This window comes from Melanaphis sacchari, unplaced genomic scaffold (assembly GCF_002803265.2).
Source record: "Melanaphis sacchari strain LSU unplaced genomic scaffold, SCAv2.0 Contig1560_pilon_pilon, whole genome shotgun sequence".
NCBI classification, from domain to species: Eukaryota; Metazoa; Arthropoda; class Insecta; order Hemiptera; family Aphididae; genus Melanaphis; species Melanaphis sacchari.
The window spans coordinates 1-5,989 of NW_020270691.1; the positions used below are offsets into that span (position 1 = coordinate 1).

A 5,989-nucleotide genomic window follows, 5' to 3' on the forward strand; every position below is an offset into this window, starting at 1 on the left:
TAATACTGCTTGTATGACGGCGATGACAGTCAATGTGCCAATACACTCGTACCAGGCGTTTGCCAATGATGAGTTGAGTGGATAATATACGATGAAAATGATTTATTAAGAAATACTAACGACTCTCGTCGCGAAGATTGTTGGAATAACAAATGCAGCGTACCAAAGTTCGAAAATTATTTTTAGTCAATCGAAATATTTTTTTCTTAGAAGTCTGAATTACTTCAATTAAGAGGTGCCGGATAATAAACGTGATAAGGTATGTTCACAATTCTTATTACTTCCTACTATACACAACACCCCTAGCACAACACATTAAGTGTTGACGATAAAATGTAGGTCTGGCTTTTTAAATCCACATTGGTGGCCCTGAAAAGGGCCTTTTAATAAAAATCTAGTGACAGTAAAGTTTTAGCATTTTCGGTCTTTTTGGCAAAGAACGGCTTGATTTGGGCAACACACCGCCTTGAGCTGATGGTAACACCGGACAACAGTTTGTTCAACCTCGTCGTTCCTGATGGCCAATTAGTGGTCTGGGAAATACGAGACTTGTTGTCACGGGCGGCGTTCCACACCAAGACTTCAGCGGCCAATATTCCATGACGGCGGCCAGGTACACGGGTGCTCCGGCTCCGACGCGTTCGGCGTAGTTTTTTCAACAGACGGTGGATACGACCGACGGGAACTGAGTCCGGCACGGGACGACCTGGTCTTGATTTCCTCCCTTCGATTTTCCAGCTTTGGCTCTTCCGCTCATTTTTGAATATTCGTTTGAACGACTGTACTGTACAGTTTGAATCCTGAATGATATAGATTTAGACCGGCGTGGTGTTTATATAGTAGAATTGGATTACAGTGCTTCCATTGGTTAAAAAATATAACATAATAATATATCGTGATACCGTTTACTGAAAGTTAAATAAAACCATGTTGTTTCAATCGTCATAATATTTATATTTAATGATATAAAGGATTATTTTAACGATAAGTAGTTGCTATAAACTATTTATTTTATTACATTTATTAATTTTAGCCAATAAATCGAAGAGTTATCTCCTTAGATTTTAAATATATACCATCGTTTTCGAGGATTCGTATCATCTATATTTCAGTTCCAATGTAACCACTCCACACCAAAAATCCATCAATCATGGCTCCAGGTGGTAAATCCGCAGGAAAAGCGATGAAGAATCGTCCGGCAAGGCATGAAGAACATCGCAAGTCCGACAAGAAACGCAAGCCCAAGAGGAAAGAATCGTACGCTTAGCATCTTCGTGTTGAAACAAGTACCCGACACCGGCGTCTCCTCAAAGGTACGAGCATCATGAACAGCTTCGTCAACGATCTGTTCGAACGCATCGCCGCCGAATCCAGCCGATTGGCTCACTACAACAAGCGTTCTACTATTACCAGCCGGGAAATCCAAACTGCCGTCCGACTTCTGTTGCCCGGTGAATTGGCCAAACACGCAGTCAGTGAAGGAACCAAAGCCGTGACCAAGTACACCAGTTCTAAATAATTCGTCCTACATTAAAGACAACACCAAAACGGCCCTTTTCAGGGCCACTAACTTTAAAATTCGTTCAATCACCATCATCATAGATTCTCTGATCTCTCCCCTCAACGTGCGTAATATATTATACTACTATAATGAGGTATGAACATATTAAGTATTTTTCTTCTTGTAATCTTTGTATTTTCAATTAATTAAAAACCCTTCAGTTTATATTTAAAATGTGTTTCCAATTTCTTAACTCGTCGACGTTGTGTTGTCCGTGCCAAAAACTATCATCACAAAAATCATATTTTTTATTATTTTTCCAAAAGTTGTTTTTACCGACCTTAGTGTGTATAATATGCTGTTAACGGAAAAAAATATTTGTATAATTATTAAAAATAATACATTATTGCCAAGAAATAATATTTATTACAGTTTTAATAACAATTATAAATAAGGCTAGGATTTTATATTATACATAGTACCTATGTTTTTTTTTACAATTTCCGATCATTGCTTTTGTCAGTTATATTCTAATTCCTAATGTAGTATGTCCACGAAAATGGTGGTGTTTTTAATTTTGCATGTTTAGAATAAAATGAGCAATAATATTGCATATTTCGACAATAACAACGCGAATACCACATTTTTTATGATATGTATATTTCGTTACGACACGTTTTTATCGTGTGGCAGTGTGTATTGATGTATTGACACTGTTCAAAGATACCTGTATAAGAACATTAAGGTTTAACAAAATATCGATTAATTTTAAACATTTAAAACAACATGTAATTGTTTCGTGAAATTTTTATGAATTTCGGAATGTTTATTTATTTATTTTTTTTTTTTTTTGAAGTGTAAATTTCAAATCTTTTTGCGTTTATGATATTAATTCCATACAAGATAACAATATCTTATTGCGTATAAAATGTCTAAGCACTACTCTTAAATATCGAGAGCATTGCAAATATTTCACCCAAAAGTGTTAACAAATTAAAATTTCAATTAATTTTGGTATGAATAGAATACCCTCGCAGATAATGACGCAGCAGTAGACGCAACAGCAAAACACGTCGTGTTTTGTGTGTGTGTGCGCGCGTACTGCAAGCAAATAAAATTACGTTGCTAAGTAACTACATGATAATCTAAATATTTCAAACATTGGTTAATACAATCGAGCACGGATGTTAAAAAAAAAACCACGCAGACCGGTCAGTATAGAACGCCAATACAACACTACGCAAAGAAATTGCTGAATGTTTTAAATTACAGTAGAACTTCGATGAGTCGTATTAAATGCTGTTCTCCCACTATTTTTGTGGAACTTTTTTGGAATGATAATAATAAAGATGTTCATAATATTACGTCATTGCTTAACACAAAAGTGGTTGTTGAAAAACCTCACAGGAAAAAATATGGCCCTCCACAATGCCACAATTGTCAATCACTTGGCCACACGCAAAATTTTTGTAACCATAACTCACGGTGCGTTAAATGCGGTGAAGACCATCATACTGAAAGCTGCACCAAGGATCGCAACAGCCCAGCCAAATGCGCCCTGTGCTCCTTGGATCACACTGCCAACTACAAGGGATGTCAAGTCTTTAAGTCAGCCTCAAAACTAAAAGAAAATAAGAAGACTCCTCCAAGAGTTCCACCAACCACGGTTCCAGGATCATATCCAAAATCAAACACAAAAACTTACGCTGAAGCTACCAGCAATAAAAACTTCCACTCGGAAGATATTTCTGTCTCATTCTCGCACTTCATTTCAAATCTAAATTCAATTATTAATCCACTTATCTCACTTCTTTCTTCAGTATTAAATGCTCTTATCGCCTAAGGTACTATCTCCCCCTAATCATTTTCATAATAAATTTCCTCATTAAAATTTTCCATTCTTACCTTTCTTATCTTTTTCTCATTAACCTATTATAATTTAATCAAACCGTCTCCTTGTTTTATTATAATTAAATTTCATATTTATTGTATTTTAACGTGCCTTATAACATAATTTTGTATATTATGTAATTGTTGTCATTGCTATTTGAATAATTCTATTATCTATATACATATGTTAATTGTTGAGCTGTAATAGTCTAGATACTAAAAGCTAATAATAAAAAATAAAAAAAATAAAAAAATGCTGTTCTCCTGTGAAAACAGAACATTCTGTATTACGAGAGTAGATGGATATTGATGCAGAGGCGGCGCCAGTGACGGGCCAGGTAGGGCCATAGCCCTAACAGTGGCCCCATCACTGGCCTGGTCTAACCTTACATATAATATTCTCATTTTTCATAAACAGAAAATAATGGTATTTGTATTTTGTTCACTGTACAGTCTGTATTAATATACTTTTATATTATATAATTTTTGTAAAATTATAAAATATTATTTTTAAATAGCATACTTTTTTTTTTTTTATTGATCTTAAAACAACTCGGCAGCGAAGGCCATTAGTTCACAACTCATTATAACAATTTAGATAATATACATACGGTTCATAGATTCATAGATACAATTATATTTTGTTAATTAAATTAGTTAGTTTAAGAAATTTAAGCATTTTTTCGTTCTGATCGGGTTGTGGTCCAAGAGTTGAGTCGAGGGTTTTGGTCAAGTTGAGGTCCATTCGCTCCTGGTCGTAAACATGACATTCAGTCAAGATGTGTTTGATGGTGAGGAGTTGGTCGCAGGCTTCTCAGAAGAGTGGTTCGTCATTAGACATGAGATATCCATGGGTAAGTCTAGTATGTCCTATTCTTACATATAATATATATATATATATATATATATATATTTTAAATCTAATTTTTTCAAGTCCTACTTTATAATTATTGGCTTTACATTAGCCCTACATAGGAAAAATCCTGGCGTCGCCACTGTGTTGATGGAAAATTTTTAGTCATTTATCTTGTGTGTTCCGATAATTTAACCTTAACGATAATAATATCAGTTATCACTATATTCGGTACTGTTAGTTAGTTGCGATCGATCGGTTACACGTGTACGGTGTAGTGATTGTAAAAATGCCTCGTAATTTAAAAAAAAATTACTACTTATAATTAATTAAACAAATTATTTATCATTAATACTTTAGTTATAAACTTCAAATAATGATAATATACACTACGTTTTGAAAACTCTTAGACGATTTTATTTCTGAAGCCTTGATAAATGATAAATCGTAAACTTAAATAAGACGAAAAAATTGCATCCGATCTGTTTAGAGGTTCCTCATTTCTGGATTTTATAAAGCATATTTATATTTTTATAATCTTAAAAAACGATGATGGTAAGGAACTTTGGATGTCCTCAATTAATTTAATAATTTAGACTTAATATTAGTGTTTTAGAGTAATGGAGACATATTGGTAGTGATTTCAAACAAGTACTAGAGAAATATAGTGGCCCTGAAAAGGGCCTTTTTAAGATATTGTAAAAAAAAAGGGTGAAAAGGAATTAACCTCCGAAACCGTATAGAGTGCGGCCTTGACGTTTGAGAGCGTAGACTACGTCCATGGCGGTGACGGTCTTCCTCTTGGCGTGCTCGGTGTATGTTACGGCGTCACGAATCACGTTCTCCAAGAACACCTTTAACACTCCTCGGGTCTCTTCGTAGATCAAACCGGAAGATACGTTTCACACCACCTCGGCGAGCTAAACGACGATTGCAGGCTTCGTATTCCGATGTTATCACGAGCACTTTACGACGTTTTGCGCCCCTTTTCCCGCGCCTTTTCCGCCTTTTACCTGTCCTGTCATTTTGCTGTTGATACTATAAACGACCTATCGATTGATCGATTTAACTGAACGTTGACTGATATGTTCTTCCGAAAACGCTTCCCTTTTAATCCCATCTTGACATAAACCAATCGGAACGATTGTCGAGTCTCCCCCACTACCAGTTTAACGTTAACCATCGACCAAATGAGGTCGACGGCATGGTTTCGATTTTGTAAATACTGGTCGATAGACTGTAGAACCTCACTCGTCTATTAAAATTCGTTCAGTATCAGTAAAGGCAACAGTCCGAAACCCAACAGCGCAATGGCACGTACCAAGCAACAGCCTGTAATCGGACCGGGGAAAGCTACCGAGGAATGAGTTGTACCAAAGCCGCGACGTAAGATGGCCCCACCACCGAGGAGAGAAACCCCATCGGTTGACCGCCCGGGAAATCCGTCGTTCGTGAAATCCGCTCGTTACGAAGAGCACGGAACGTTGATTCGCAACCTGCCGTTCCAACGTCTGGTCCGTAGAGATCGCCCAGTGACTGCTCAATGACCGATTGTTTCCAGGAGCTCCGCCGTCATGGCGTTGCAAGAGGCAAGTTTAGGTTTGGTCGGATCTGTTCAAGACACCAACTTGTGCGCTATCCACGCCAAACGTGTTACAATTATGCCGAAGGACATCCAACGGCCTCGTAGTATCCGTGGAGAACGCCATAACACGTAACCGAACGAAGCTACCGATGCGCGAGCG

At 36.8% G+C, this 5,989-nt stretch overlaps 3 pseudogenes; 1 reads left to right on the top strand and 2 right to left on the bottom strand.

Annotated features, from left to right (window-relative positions):
* Nucleotides 1–6: 6 nt before the first annotated feature.
* Nucleotides 7–757, bottom strand: LOC112592077 (annotated as a pseudogene).
* A 393-nt stretch (nucleotides 758–1,150) lies between these two features.
* LOC112592076 lies at nucleotides 1,151–1,562 on the top strand (annotated as a pseudogene).
* A 3,371-nt stretch (nucleotides 1,563–4,933) lies between these two features.
* On the bottom strand, nucleotides 4,934–5,275 carry LOC112592078 (annotated as a pseudogene).
* Nucleotides 5,276–5,989: the final 714 nt, after the last annotated feature.